The sequence below is a fragment of the Kogia breviceps genome, chromosome 16 (assembly GCF_026419965.1).
Source record: "Kogia breviceps isolate mKogBre1 chromosome 16, mKogBre1 haplotype 1, whole genome shotgun sequence".
Classification (NCBI taxonomy): domain Eukaryota; kingdom Metazoa; phylum Chordata; class Mammalia; order Artiodactyla; family Physeteridae; genus Kogia; species Kogia breviceps.
In genome coordinates, this window is record NC_081325.1 from 26857666 (window position 1) to 26874386 (window position 16721).

Here is a 16721-nt window from a genome sequence, read left to right on the forward strand (position 1 = left end):
CTACCTCCTAATTTATCTCTCCCTCATCTTTCCCCTTTGGTAACCATAACTTTGTTTTCTAAGCCTGTAAGTCTATTTCTGTTTTGTAAATAAGTTAATTTGTATCATTTTTTTAGATTCCACATGTAAGTGATATCATATGATATTTGTCTTTCTCTGTCTGACTTAGTATGATCATCTCTAGATCCTAAGGTCCATTGACAGATGAATGGATAAAGAAGATGTGATATATATATATATATATAAAAATATATAAAATGGAATATTACTCAGCCATAAAAAAGAATGAAATAATGTCATTTGCAGCAACAAGGATGGATCTACAGATAAATGGTTGCTTTTTAACTTGCGATGATGCACCTTGGTTAGATGATAACCTACCTGTGTAAACAGGAGTAGTAGGTGGGAATGGTGGTTCTCAACCTCCAGGGTTAGTATCACTCAGGGAGCTTTGAAAACACCTATGATTGGGACCCATCTGATCCAGTTAGTCTGGGGTGGGGCAGAGCATATATGTTCATGTGTTTTTTTCTTATAGGGATATTCCCAAAGTGGAAGACTCTTGTTAATAGCAACAACAACAACAGCAAAAACCGACTTTCCATCAGAACCACATATGGTGTTGAAGGTCAATATTTTTTTCTGCTACCAATTTGTATTTACCCATTCACTTAATCAGAGATTGAATAACTCTTGCAATTCTTATCAAATTCAAACTTGGAAATATGAGGCCTAGATTGACGTGTGCATGGGGCAGTGGGGACTGTGAATGTGGAGCTGTGCTGTGTGGATATCAGCTTCTAAAAAAAAAAACAGCGGGAGCCAAGTTCTTTGACTATCAGAGAATTGCTGATAAAGTTGCCAATCCTCCAGCCTACATTCTGGCCTTCTCTTCCATTTATTCCTCTTTTCAGTTTCTAGTTAGGTAGTGGCATGATTGTTTTGCGAGATTAGCAGGTGTTTTAATTAATTAATTTATTTTAACATCTCTATTGGAATAGAATTGCTTTACAATGGTGTGTTAGTTTCTGCTTTACAACAAAGTGAATCAGTTATACGTATACGTATGTTCCCATATCTCCTCCTCATGTTCCCCCTTCCTCCCCTTCATCACCCTATTGCCTCAGGGGAAAAGCAGAACAGGGACAGGACGACAACCAAAAGCCATACACAGGTTTAGTTGCCTCAAAACCAGTCCCTTCAAGGAGATTGTTCTTGTTAACCAAGGATTCCAAGAAAGGAGACCTGGTTGAAATAAAAATGCGTTTATTTGGGGTTGTTAGGACTGCAGCCTGGGAGACACAGATGAAAGAAGCACTTGAATTGTCTTCTGTCAGACGACAAAATGGGAGAGGCTTATAAAGGCACAAAACTGCAGGGTTACATAAATTGTCAAGAATTAGGATTGCAACCCATAAGGGGTAAGGGCACTTGTAAGGCAAAGGTTGGTTGAGGTTCCAAATGCTTCTGTAGTTGCAAAGGGGGAGAACTCTGAAACTACAGGGGTGCAGCTAGCAGCTGCTAGCAGATTTTGTTTTGAAAACAGGTGGTGGTGTCCTTGAGTTTGATACAGTTCACAGAAAATTCAAGTGCTCGGTGGGGCAGGGATGTGTTTGAGACCAGATGCTCAATGGCTGCCCGGTTTTGTACGCCTGGACGATGATTACTCCATTATAATTTCCATTTGCTATCATTCTGATAGAGAGACTGCCTTCCAGTTGATGGAATTCCTCCAGGTGGAATGAAGGGGAATGAAGAGGAAAGAGGAGCACTGAGAACAGAGACCTCAGTGTGCCCAGGAGACAGGGACCTGGGCTTTGCTTGCAAGAAGAGTGGTGGGAAGGCAGGACAACACAAGGAGGGTGCATGAGACCTAGGGGCAAAGATGATTAAGCCCACTTTCTTCATGGTGACACCCCAAATGGAAAAGCCCAGTGAAGAGATGGCTGTGGGGCCCATCTAAGAGGAATGCGATAGGCAGCTCATCAGATATTCCCATGTCTCTAGGCCACAGAATTGCTTAGAGCTGAAGGGACCACTGGGACGTGGTCATCTCTGCAGGGATTGTGTAGGCTGATGGCAGAGCCCCAGGATGGAGGATGGGGAGTCGGTGGATACTCATAAAGACAAGTGGCATAAGATCAGATAGAATAGGATACTCCAATATAAGTTAAGCTGCACTCTAAGATCTTTGGAGACAGACACTCTTATGGGATCTCCTTTTGATAGAAGTAGAAGATAAAAAGGAACCATGTCGTACAGTTCGATAAGTAAACATTGCCCTACACAGTGAGTATGGCAGTCCGAATTCTATGGAGTATTAAATGGACTCCCATTTAGAACGAGTCCTCCCTCTTCTCAGAGAATTCTGTTGCTTTGGAATGAAAGGCAAACAGGTAGAGAAGCAGACCTGTAAGAGATCATTCCATGTGCAAGAGAAGGCGTCTAAGCTGTTTTCATGCCAGAGTGTAAAGGACTTCTCACTTTATGCATCACGTCACTCATCTAATTTCAAAAGGGAAAGCCTGCACTGAAAACAGGTTATTCACATTTCAAGCAAACTCCTTAGGCATAATGAGTGAGGAAAGCACTCAACTGTTAGACCTGGTTGCTTTTCTACCAGCTGGAGATGAGTACAATGAGGGTCATGCTATTTAATCTTACATGAGGAGAGATGTATATAGTTGGGGTTGGAGAAGGAATTATTTTGCAGAATGGCAAATAATAGATCTGTTATGCACTGTGTATCAGGGTACAGTTTGGAATAGCATGAGCAGTTCAATGATATCTATTTCCATCTTGTTTTACTGCACAGAATGGCTGAATGAAAAATTCCACAGTAACCATGAGAAAGAGGTAGAGTCATATATACCAAACACTATTCTGTCACATAAGCGATGGGTTTGGAAAGACTGGAAATACCCCCACCCCAGGAATTTCCAGGACATCTGCTAAGTCAACAACATTATCACAAACATTAGGGCCAACCATGTAAGTTCTCGCCACAATGTATTCATTTTCCAAATGTTCCAGCTGAGAAAGCCACACAGAACATTCCCACCATCTAGCAGATGGCTAATGGGGAAGCCAATATTTTCTGTGGAAACCAAAGTTCCTTCTTCTAACATTAGACATTTTCATCAGAGAGAACAAATAAGCGTTTGTTTTCCTATTCTATTCTCTCACATTCATAAAGAGAATGTATTTCAGACTATTAATTTTAAAAGTGCTTAAGAAAATGAGTTTTACCGGTTTGCAAGGCAGAAATAGAGACACAGACGTAGAGAACAAATGTATGGACACCAAGGGGGAAAAGCGGGGGGTGCGGTGGGATGAACTGGGAGATTGGGATTGACATGTATACACTGTTGTGTATAAAATAGATAACTAATAAGAACCTGTGGTAGAAATAAAATTCAAAAAAGAAAAAGAAAATACAGAACTTCGAGGTTTTAAGATCCAGAAATGGTGGTGGTGGGGACGAGGGCTGCTGCTTTCTTATCTAGCCGGAGATGGAGGGGTTAAGAAAAGCTTGAACTTTTGTGTATTATTATTATGGTTATTATGGTTAATTTGTGGGGAAAAAAAAAAAAAAACCTTTAAAGTGTGTGGGTGGAAATGAGTTTTCTCCTGGCTACCTCAGATTTACAACTGATTTGTAGGATGCAGAGATTATGAATAGGATTTTATTTTTATAAGAAGATGAAGCAAAATGTACAAGTCACAATTGCCAAGTTTATTTTTAGGAAGAGCTGGAAGAAGTGGCAAACAAAAGATAAAACATGTTGTTTGAATAACATTGAGTTAATACATCCGCTTTCACACAGACTACATTTACTGTTGCAGGAAAGTGGGTCGATGTGCCTTAAAATATTTTACCTTCACTTGTTATTATCAATCATTCAAGTAAATATATAACATGTTATCATTTGTCACCCATATGTTAAAGGGTGGGAACTTAAATATGGATGGTTTCATCTGCTTGTTTTTGTTTTGTTTTCTAAGCCCTTTGGTGGACTAAGTTGAAATTTCCATTTTTCCAGTAATGACTGTGTTTATGTCCCTTCTGTCTGACTAAAGCCCTTTCATTTTGTAATTAATTTCATGCTGCCATGCAAAAATACTGGCATGTGAAATTACACCTGTTTTTATAACAGGCTCGTTCACTCTTTCAATAAATATTAAAATGACTATATACCTACTATGTACGAGAATATACACTAGGCTCTGCTGGAGACACAAGAAACTTACATGGAACTTAGTGGTGCAAAGACATGCTTGATATCAGTAATTATCAAAAACATTTGCCTCCCTCCTTTAAAGGCGTGGGTATCCTAGCTGAAACACCCATTTGGTGGTTGTTAGGGGTCTAGTTTTCTCAAGCCATACAACTCGGAGTCTAAGATATTGTTCAGGGGGGGACTAACAGATAAAGATGTGCTTTTCCTGGAGTACAGTTTGGTTCAAGGATCAAGAGAGCCCCAAACTTGTAAACAGCTCCTTAATCAGTGTGGTGGGTGAACAACACCCCCTCTCCTTCCTCAACGATGCCATGTCCTAATCCCCATAACCTATGAATATGGCTTGGCAAAAGGACATGACCTATGAATATGGCTTGGCAAAACGACTTGCCCGTGACCAAGTTAAGGATCTTGAGATAGAAAGATTACCTGGATTATCTTGGGTGACTCCAATGTAGTCACAAGATCCTTTAAAAGGAAAACGTGAAGGTCAGAATCTGTAAAGATGTGACACCAGAAGCAGAGATTGAAGTGACGTACTTTGAAAATGAAGGGTGCCATCAGCCAAGGAAGGCAGGAAGTATCTAGAAGTTGAAAAATGCAAGGAAAGGGCTTCTTCACTGCAGTCTCCAGAAAGGAACACAGCAGCCCAGCTGCCACCTTGATTTTAGCCCAGTGTGACTTGTGTCATATTTCTAACCTACAGAACTATAAGATAATAATTTGTGTTGTTATAAACCGCTAAGTTTATGGTAATTTATTAGAGCTACAACAGGAAACTAATACGATCAGAAATTCATAAATAGGGCTTCCCTGGTGGCACAGTGGTTAAGAATCCGCCTGCCAATGCAGGGGACACGGGTTCGAGCTCTGGTCCGGGAAGATGCCACATGCCGTGGAGCAGCTAAGCCCGTCTGCCACAACTACTAAGCCTGAGCTCTAGGACCCATGAGCCACAACTACTGAGCCTGCGCGCCTAGAGCCTGAACTCTGCAATAAGAGAAGCCACTGCAATGAGAAACCTGCGCACCGCAATGAAGAGTACCGCCTGCTCGCTGCAACTAGAGAAAGCCGCGCCCAGCAACAAAGACCCAATGCAGCCAAAAATAAATAATAGATAAATTAATTAATTAAAAAAATAAATTCATAAATAATTATTGTAAGTTCTTCTGGAAGGAAGATGTAAGCCCAAGTGTAAAAGAGCTGTGGCATAGCAAGAATTCCTCATCTTTCTCAACTCTGGCAGGGTCATACCCACACAGACGAGCATCAGCTTTACTCAAGAGGAAACCAGGAGCAGCAGGAAACCTGGGTAAAGTGTTCTCCTGCTCTTTACCGCCACCCTGTTTTGATGACATATTTAAGATCATTTAAGTGAGAGAGTAGCATTGACATATATACACTACCAAATGTAAAATAGATAGCTAGTGGGAGGCAGCCACATAGCACAGGGAGATCAGCTCGGTGCTTTGTGACCACCTAGAGGGGTGGGATAGGGAGGGCGGGGGGCAGGCACAAGAGGGAGAACATACATATACATATGTTTATGTATAGCTGATTCATTTTGCTATAAAGCAGAAACTAACACACTATTTTAAAGCAATTATACTCCAATAAAGATGTTAAAAAAATCAAAATGGAGAACTATGATTCATGTATCCAAAAGAGACAGCCATTGTGGATGTGGTTTCAGATACTTCCTGTATCACTGAAAACTTGAATTTCCTGAACTGTATCAGACCCAAGGACACCACCGGCTGTTTTCAAAATGATATCTCCTAGCGGCTGCTGGCTGCAACCTTGTAGTGTCAAAGTTCCCTCCCTTCACAGCTATGTAATCTTTTTGAATCCCAAGTAATACTTGCTTAACAGCACCCTTACTTCTCGGTAGCTCCAGTCCTAATTCTCAACTTCAATGTAGCCTTGCAGTTTTTTGCCTTTATAAACTCTGCTCCCCCAACCCACCCACCATTTTGTCATCCAGTGGAACAATTCAAGTGCTTCTTGAATCTGTGTCTCTGCGCTACAGTCCTAACAAACCCTAAACACTTTTTTTTTTTTTGGCCCCCATCCGGGTCTCCATTCTTGGAATTCTTGGTTACCACTTTGCTCAGATCAATATCCTTTCTAAATAGGTTGTGAACCTACAGGAGATAAGCATGTATGGTCTCCTCTTGCCCACTTGTAGACACACATAAAATGATGCAAAAATAATTGTTGAAAAGGCTCAGTTGAGCATGAGTAGGGAGCTCACTTCTGATTATAACAGGACTTATTTCTTTGTCAAATATGCCACCCTAGATGGGTGGAGTTTCCATGTTATTGCTGAAAAGGTACTGATACCTCCCTCTGGAATAATTCAACTTTTTCATCAACTTTGCAGCAACTAAAGCTTGAATCCTAAAGCCATTTATGACTCCCCTCTTTACTTTTCCATCCACTCAAATATTCATTGTCTGGTTCATGCATTGCTAAGAGAAAGACCTCCCTTTGCATTCCTAAGATTTTCAGTAAGGTCTGATTCTCAGCTCCTTATGCTTGGTTGATTGCAGTCAGAGTATTTCAACCACTTCTTAACCCTGTGACTGAAGAAACTTTTCGTATCACCTCCTTGACTATATGGATTATTTTCAATACAAGTCCATGGACCAGTCACTGGATGGCTGGGCTGTAATTATCCAGGAAATTTATTACAAGCAGGCATCATGCCTGGAGGTTCTGAATGAACATAGAACTCTGGGTATCGGAGTTCTAGCAATAACATTTCTAGCAATAACATGGTGCCTCCTTTTAAAGACAGGCAACTCAAATCAATGCAATTTGGGATACAAACGCCCTCAGAATTAATATAAACAGTTACCAATGGTGAGTGTTTGCTATCTGTCAGGCAATCTCTTAAATGATTTACCTGTATTCTTTCATTTAGTTTTCATGACAACCCATGAAGTTGATAGTAAATTTCCCCATATTTACCAAGGAGAGAACTCAGCCTCAGAGGAACGAAGTAACACACAGTAGAACACAGGACTCATAAGAAGCAAAGCTGAGATTCAAGCCCAGATATTCTGACACCAGTGCCTACCTCCTGACCTCCATGTTTTACTGCCTTTAACAACTTGTTTTTTTTACTTCTGAAATATAGCATATACACATAAAAATATTTAAAAATATATAGCTCCAGAAACTCTAGAAGCTTCCTGAGCAGGCTCCTATGATCCTCTTCCCACCTCATTGCCTAGAAGTAACACTTTCTGATAATTGTGATGACCATTTTCTGTCTCTTTTGCAATGTTATCGTCAGTGATTATAACCCTCAGTGACACTGTCATTTTTTTTACCCTGCATTCAAGGCCTTCCAAGGTAGAGGCTTAGCGCTCATTTCCTCTTTTTTCCTACTTGAACCCTCTCCTATAACTTCTAGTCGATTTACATGACTCCCAACATGTTATATACATCACATCTCCCTTTATATTTGTTCCAGCAAATCCCTTCCTCCAAGCCTCCTGTCCCCAAATTCACCCTTTTCCTATGGCCTGCCTACGTAGGTGGGGGGCTTTCTGATATGTTTGTCCCTTAGGGATTACCCATCTCCCCTGAACTGTGCTAGTCCTTGTATCTATTTCACCCAATTTATACTTTGCTCACAGTGCTGTGTAATGCTGTTCCTTAATAAAATAAAGCCTTAATGTGTTTGTTACTATTAGTGATCTTGATTCATTATTAATTTATTCACTCAACACATTGCTATTAAACACATTGTGTGACAGATGTAGGTTCTGTATATATGGCAGAAAATAAGATGTACAAAGTCCCTGCTCTCATGGAGCTTACATTCTGGAGTGGGAAGACAAATAATAAACAAGTAAGTAAATAAGATAATTTTAGGAAATAAGTAGACAAAATATCAAAGTGATAAATACTATTCTGGAAACAGGGTTGAGCGTGGTAGGGAGAGTAGGGTACCATTTGAGTTGAGATCTTTTTTATCATCTGGGGTAATAAACTTCATGTCAGAGAGCATGGCCAGTGCAAAGGCCCTGAGGCAGAAACAAATTTGGAGTGGAGGGGGTGGGGAAAGAAAGCAGGAGGACAAGAGGTGTAGAAGTGGTTATGGGTAAATCATGTAGAGCGATTTAATTTTGAATGGTAACTAGTAATGGTAACTGGAACTTCTCTAGGTGGGAAACACAAGAGAAGAAAAGACCCACAAAAACAAACCCAAAACAATTAAGAAACTGATAATTGGAGCATACATGTCAATAATAACCTTGAATGTAAATGGATTAAATGCTCCAACCAAAAGACACAGACTGGCTGAATGAATACAAAAACAAGACCCATATATATGCTGTCTATAAGAGACCCACTTCAGTCTTAGGAACACATACAGACTGAAAGTGAAAGGATGGAAAAAGATATTCCATGCAAATGGAAATCAAAAGAAACTGGGCATAGCAATACTTGTATCAGATAAAATAGACTTTAAAATAAAGACTGCTACAAGAGACAAGGAGAGACACTACATAATGATCAAGGGATCAGTCCAAGAAGAAGATATAACAATTATAAACATTTACGTACCCAACAAAGGAGCACCTCAATACATAGGCAAATGCTAACAACCATAAAAGGGGAAATTGACAGTAACACAATAATAGTGGGGGACTTTAACATCCCAGTTACACCAAGGGACAGATCATCCAAATGGAAAATAAATAAGGAAACACAAGCTTTAAATGACACAATAGACCAGATAGATTTAATTGATATTTATAGGACATTTCACCTGAAAGTGGTAGAGTACACTTTCTTCTCAAGTTCACATGGAACATTCTTCAGGATAGATCACATCTTGGACCACAAATCAAGCCTCAGAAAATTTAAGAAAACTGAAATCATATCAAGCATCTTTTCTGACCACAATGCTATGAGATTGGAAATCAATTACAGGAAAAAAAGTTTAAAAAACACAAATACATGGAGGCTAAACAGTGCACTCCTAAATAACCAAGAGATCACTGAAGAAATCAAAGAAGAAATTTAAAAATACCTAGAAAAAAATGACAAGAAAAACACAATGACCCAAAATCTATGGGATGCAACAAAAGCAGTTCTAAAAGGGAAGTTTATAGCAATTTAATCTCACCTCAAGAAACAAGAAAAATCTCAAATAAACAATCTAACCTTACACTTAAAGTAACTAGAGAAAGAACAAAGAAAACACAAAGTCAGTAGAAGGGAAGAAATCATAAAGATCAGAGCAGAAATAAATAAAATAGAAATGAAGAAAACAATAGCAAAGATCAATAAAACTAAAAGTTGGGTCTTTGAGAAGATAAATCAAATTGATAAACCTTTAGCCAGACTCATCAAGAAAAAAAAGAGAGAGGACACAAATCAGTAAAATTAGAAATGAAAGAGGAGAAATTACAACTGACACCACAGAAATACAAAGGATTATAAGAGACTATTACACACAACTATATAGCATAAAATGGATAACCACAAAGAAATGGACCCACTCTTGGGAAGGTATGATTTACCAAGACTGAACCAGGAAGAATTAGAAAATATAAACAGAACTATCACAAGTAAAGAAATTGAAACTGTAATTAAAAATCGTCCAACAAACCAAAGTCCAGGACCAGATGGCTTCACAGGGGAATTCTACCAAACATTTAGAGAAGAGCTAACACCTATCCTTCTCAAACTCTTCTGAAAAATTGCAGAGGGTGGAACTCTCCCAAATTCATTCTATGAGGCCACTATCACCCAGATACCAAAACAAGACAAAGATATCACAAAAAAGGAAAATTACATACCAATAGCACTGATGAACACAGATGCAAAAATCCTCAACAAAATACTATCAAACAGAATCCAACAGCACATTGAAAGGATCATACACCATGATCAAGAGGGATTTATCTCAGGTATGCAAGGATTCTTCAATGTATGCAAATCAATCAATGTGATACACCATATTAACAAATTAAAGAATAAAAACAATATGATTATCTCCATAGATGCAGAAAAAGCTTTTGACAAAATTCAACACCCATTTATGATAAAAATTCTCCAGAAAGTGGGCATAGAGGGAACCTACCTCAACATAATAAAGTCCATATATGACAAACCCATATCAAACATCATTCTCAATGGTGAAAATCTGAAAGCATTTCCTCTAAGATCAGGAACAAGACAGGTTGTCCACTCTCACCACTATTATTCAACATAGTTTTGGAAATCCTAGCCAAGGCACTCAGAGGAGAAAAAGAAATAAAAGGAATACAAATAGGAAAAGAAGAAGTAAAAGTGTCACTGTTTGTGGATGACATGATACTATACACAGAGAATCCTAAAGATGCCACCAGAAAGATACTAGAGCTAATCAATGAATTTGGTAAAGTTGCCAGATAAAAAAATTAATGCACAGAAATCTCTTGCATTCCTATACACTAGCAACAAAAGATCAGAAAGAGAAATTAAGGAAACAATTCCATTCACCACTGCAACAAAAAGAATAAAATACCTAGGAATAAACCTACCAAAGGAGGTAAAAGAGCTGTACTCAGAAAACTAGAAGACATTGATGAAAGAAATCAAAGATGATACAAACAGATGAGAGTTATACCATGTTCTTGGGTTGGGAGAATCAACACTGTGAAAATGATTATACTACCAAAGCAATCTACAGATTCAATGCAATCCCTATCAAATTACCAATGGCATTTTTTACAGAACTAGAACAAAAAAAATCGTAAAATTTATATGGAGACGCAAAAGATCCCGAATAGCCAAAGCAATCTTGAGGACAAAAAAACAGAGCTGGAGGAATCAGACTCCCTGACTTCAGACTATACTACAAAGCTACAGTAATCAAGACAATATGGTATTGGCACAAAAACTGGAATATAGAACAATGGAACAGGATAGAAAGCCCAGAGAGAAACCCACGCACATATGGTCACCTTATTTTTGATAAAGGAGCCAATATATACAATGGAGAAAAGACAGCCTCTTCAATAAGCGGTACTGGAAAAACTGGACAGCTGCATATAAAAGAATGAAATTAGAACACTCTCTTATACTATACACAAAAATAAACTCAAAATGGATTAAAGACCTAAATGTAAGGCCACACACTATAAAACTCTTAGAGGAAAACATAGGAAGAATATTCTTTTACATAAATCACAGCAAGGTCCTTTTTGACCTACCTCCTAGAGAAATGGCAATAAAAACAAAAATAAACAAATGGGACCTAGTGAAACTTAAAACTTTTGCATAGCAAAGGAAACCATAAACAAGATGAAAAGACAACCCTCAAAATGGGAGAAAATATTTGCAAATGAAGCAATGGACAAAGGATTAATTCCAAAATATACAAACAGCTCATGGAGCTCAATATCAAAAAAACAAACAACCCAACTAAAAAATGTGAGGAAGACCTAAATAGACATTTCTCCAAAGAAGATATACAGATGGCCAAGAGGCACATGAAAAGATACTCAACATCACTAATTAGTAGAGAAATGCAAATCAAAACTACAATGAGGTATCACCTCACACTGGTCAGAATGGCCATCATCAAAAAATCTACAAACAACAAATGCTGGAGAGGGTGTGGAAAAAAGGGAATCCTCTTGCACTGTTGATGGGAATGTAAATTGATACAGCTAGTATGCAGAACAGTATGGAGGTTCCTTAAAAACTAAAAATAGAACTACCATATGACACAGCAATCCCACTACTGGGCATATACCCTGAGAAAACCATAATTTAAAAAGACACATGGGGCTTCCCTGGTGGCGCAGTGGTTGAGAATCCGCCTGCCGATGCAGGGGACACGGGTTCGTGCCCCGGTCCGGGAAGATCCCACGTGCCGCGGAGCGGCTGGGCCCGTGAGCCATGGCCGCTGAGCCTGCGCGTCCGGAGCCTGCGCTCCGCAATGGGAGAGGCCACAACAGTGAGAGGCCCGCGTACCACAAAAAAAAAAAAAAAAAAAAAAAAAAAAAAGACACATGTACTCTAATATTCATTGCAACACTATTTACATAGCCAGGACATGAAAACAACTTAAATGTCCAATGACAAGTGAATGGATAAAGAAGATGTGGTACATATATACAATGGAATATTATTCAGCCATAAAAAGGAATGAAACTGAGTCATTTGCAGAGATGTGGACGGACCTAGAGTCTGTCATACAGAGTGAAGTAAGCCAGAAAGAGAAAAGAAATATTGTATATTAACACATATATGTGGAATCTAGAAAAATTGTACAGTTGAACCTATTTGTAGGGCAGGAATAGAGATGCAGATGTAGAGAACAGACCTGTGGACATGGGGGGAAAGGAGAGGGTGGGACAAATAGGGAGATTAGGTTTGACATAAGTACACTACCATGTGTAAGATAGATAGGTAGTGGGAACCTGCTGTATAGCACAGGGAGTTCAGCTCAGTGCACTGTGATGACCTAGTTGGGGGCAGGAGGGGATGGAGTTCCAACAGGGAGGAGATATAGGTATACATATAGCTGATTCACTTCATTGTACAGCAGAAACTAACACAACATTGTAAGGCAATGTTACTCCAATAAAAAATAAAAATAAAAAAATTAAAGAATGGAAGGGATGTGCTTTCATTTACTTATGAGCTCTTACCTCATCTTGTCTTTTCTCTTTTTATATACATGTTTTTTCCCCTAACTAGAGTGTTCATTCTTTGTAATTTGAAATGTTTACTCTTGATACTGTAAATATTATTGCAAAACCGGTGTGGAGGTCCTTTCAGGGCTGTAATTATACTAGCACTTTATTTCAGCTTTTAGCCATGTTCAAAACTTTTCTGAGAGTACTGAGGATACTCAAAAAACCCATTCACTTGGTAAAGTTTCAATGGGACAACTAAAATAGCTTTGTGTGGTTATTATATTGTCAACAAACATGACCCGCCTTGCAGGCAACTTGAGGAGTGCCAAACTCCTTGTGAGTTGTTCCAAGACCTAAAGTGTGCCTTTGTTCCGATTCGGGGTAACTTGATGAGACTTGAATTTCAGCTGACCTTCTGTGCACTTCTCAAAGCAAGTTGTGCAGAGCTAGGAAGAGGAACTGAAGTTTCTAATAAGCCCGGCAGACATAGCCATTGCTTTTCTACTTACATTTCCCAGGGACTTTGTGCAGTTCATCTCCATATAGTGTGTGCTTCTAAGAATTTGAAACAAGCAAAGTAACTGTCAAGAAGTGAAAATGAGCCCTAACCAAATTTATCAACTTATACAAAAGCTGAGATAGGAATGTACAAGGTCCGGGGAGATCTGTTAATAATAAAGAGATATATATATATATATTTTTGACAGCTGAGAGCATGCGTCTAGCACTGAGTGTTCCATGTGATTGATCCTCAGCTTGCTCTTTATTATCTAAGTAAGCAACAATACGCGTCAGAATCGGAAAGAAAGGTCTGTAATTCTGTGAAACAAGGCAAGCCAGAAGCAAGGCATCTGGCTGTTGGCCTCAGGCAGGGTTTCTCAGGTCCTGAGAGAAGGGGCTCTGGTGCTAGCAAGTTGAGATTGGTTATTAGATAGTAGCCCCAAGGCACTGTTGCCTCGGAGGGAAGAAGTGATGCTCTGATCACACTCCATGACTCCTCAGTGTTGCTAATGAACCAGATTTCCAAAAAGGAGTGCTCCCTTTCATTATACGCCATTTTATACTCACCGAAACGACCTGAAATTGTACTTACAGATGGATTGTAGTTAAATGGCTCAACTGTCCGAGTAGCCAGTCACGTGATCTTCATGCTGGAGAGGTTAATGCCTGACTGCTCCTGGAAGAGTCCAAAAAACAGGGGTCAGAGATGCTTGAAAACAATTTGCTTAAACATGTCCCACAGGGCTTCCCTGGTGGCGCAGTGGTTGAGAATCCGCCTGCCAATGCAGGAGACACGGGTTCGTGCCCTGGTCCGGGAAGATCCCACATGCCCCGGAGCAACTAAGCCCGTGAGCCATGGCCGCTAGGCCTGCGCGTCCGGAGCCTGTGCTCCGCAACGGGAGAGGCCACAACAGTGAGAGGCCCGCATACCGCAAAAAAAAAAAAAAAAAAAAAACATGTCCCACAGAGGTGGAGTTTTAGGAGGAAATAGTATAGTTTCAATCACCTGGCACCTACCCTTCAATTTGAAAATCAACAGATATATATTGGACTCCTACCATTTTCCGGCACCGTACCAGGCCCTAGGGATACGTGGTGAACAGGATAGAAAAGGACGCTGCCTTCATGGGGTGAACATTCTAATGCAGGAGACAGAAAGCACACACAAGACACACATTCGGTAAGGACATAGACACACACAGACACACAAATGGATTGTAAAGTTCTCTTGAAGGCCCATGGAGGAAACAAAAAAGAGGCTGAGATTATACAATAGGCAAATGCTTGAAAAAAAATAATATTTAGGTAATGTGAAAAGGTCTCAAAGAAGAAGTGACTTCTGTCTTGATATCTAAAAGAAAAGAAGAATTTAGTCTTGAAAATACTGGAAGAGGGAAGATGAAAGTCTCCTAAGCAAAGGTACAGCTAGATGTGTTCCAAGAATGGAAATACACCAAAAATTCAGAGTGTGCAGGATGAGGAAGAAAGAGAGATAATGATGCACCCAGGGTCTGATCAGGCAGGGACTTCTTAGCCACAGGAAGATGTTTGGATTTATTCTAACTGCAATATGAAGGCACTGAAAGCCTTTAAGTAGGAGGAGATGGGCTCAGACTTGTGTTTTGCAAAGCATGAGTACTTTCTCTGCATTTTGAAATATACCAGGCATATTGAAACAGCTTGGAGTCTTGACAAAACCAATACGAATTTAAGTTCACACTTTTCAAATTTTTCTTCCTCTCATACCATTCATTCTTATGTATTTATCGAATGTCTATTTAGTATAGGCTACATAGTAACTATGGACACACGGAGAAGACAGAAGTTTACTGTTTGGGGTGGAAGATAACACAACAAATGTAAAATCTTCACACTTGTGACACATGCTCCCCCAGCGTGAAGTTCAGAGATTCTAGGAGTTCAAAGAGAAGCAGGCCCTTGAACCTGGGGTCACAAGACCTGTGCTTGGGGACGTTGCTATACCTTTCCCCAACTCCCCTCACAGGATTCTAGGTGTTTCTGCATATTTTAATACTTAAGCGCATGGCTACGAAAACTCCATATAAGTAATGCAGAAGTTTGTATTTTATGTGTGTCTGTGGTTAAAGGCAGGTAGGTTCAGGGTAACAAAATTCAGATAACTGCATTAAGGGCCAGCCCTTATATCGCAGCTTGATCAAGTTAAAAGTGTGTAACAAACTCGTGTTTAACTTCACCAATGACATTTAGAAATATTTTCACAGAAATGATCTCATCATGGGTCATAGAGAGATATAGGGGAATCAAAAGTATCCACATTAAAAATATTGAATTATGTAACATTAAAGAGTGAAACTACTAGCAGATTTTAAAAGAAAATCTAGGAGAAACTGGGACTTACTTAAGGGGATTTTAGGTGTAATTTTTGATGACTTAAAATCTCTTTATGTTACGTCAACTAGAAAACAGCTTTTTTAAAAGCTTATAGATGGGCTTCCTGCTACCACTGGGTAAAACGTATGTGCCAAGAGGATAAAGACTTATTTTCACCTTCATTCTTATCTTGGCAAAACAGTCCACTGACTGTATCAGCCTTTGTCTGGCCAAGGTTTAGTGCTGCTGTAGTTGGCATTAAAGCCAGAAAAAGAGAGAGGTGCATGGGAGATACTTTAACTGCCAGAGGCATAAGCCATTATCTTCACCCTGTGAAAAATTGCCCGATTTTCTCTCTTGATAAAACTAGACATGAGTTTAAAAACATTACTTAGAAACATAAACCTCAAATACCAAAGTCCTTACTTCTCTTCCTTTATCTCTCACCAGAGCCTTTGAAAATTGAAAGAAAAAATAAAAAGTAACTACTTGTAATGAAATGCACTTAAAGAGGGAAAAATGTAAGATTTCATTTTTGATGCACCATGATAGAAGCATTATCTCTGGAGGGTTTATTCAATCAAGAGCCCGAGGTGCTGAAACAAGCAGTGGTTAAGAGATGGGAAAAGGGTTTTGCCAAGGCGTCAGAGCAAACCCTGCCGGCCTGGTCCTCTGTTGGCTGCCTTTGCTCTGGTCCTTTTAGGGCAGGCACTTCCGGGTGGGCCGGAAGTCATGTCATTCTATCCGCCGAGGTGACCATTTCTTGAGTGCCCTCTAAGCTTGGTCTGAGTACCTTGGCAGAACACTGATGCTCTCTGCTCCCTGTCCCCACCCCACGTTCCCAGCGTCATTCCCACCTCAAATCCATTACACACACCAACACTGTGTCCATCCCAAACTCTCCATCACCCTGCAGACCTTCTTGTACATATCTCATTCTATACCTTTGTTCCCGATATTCTTATCACATACA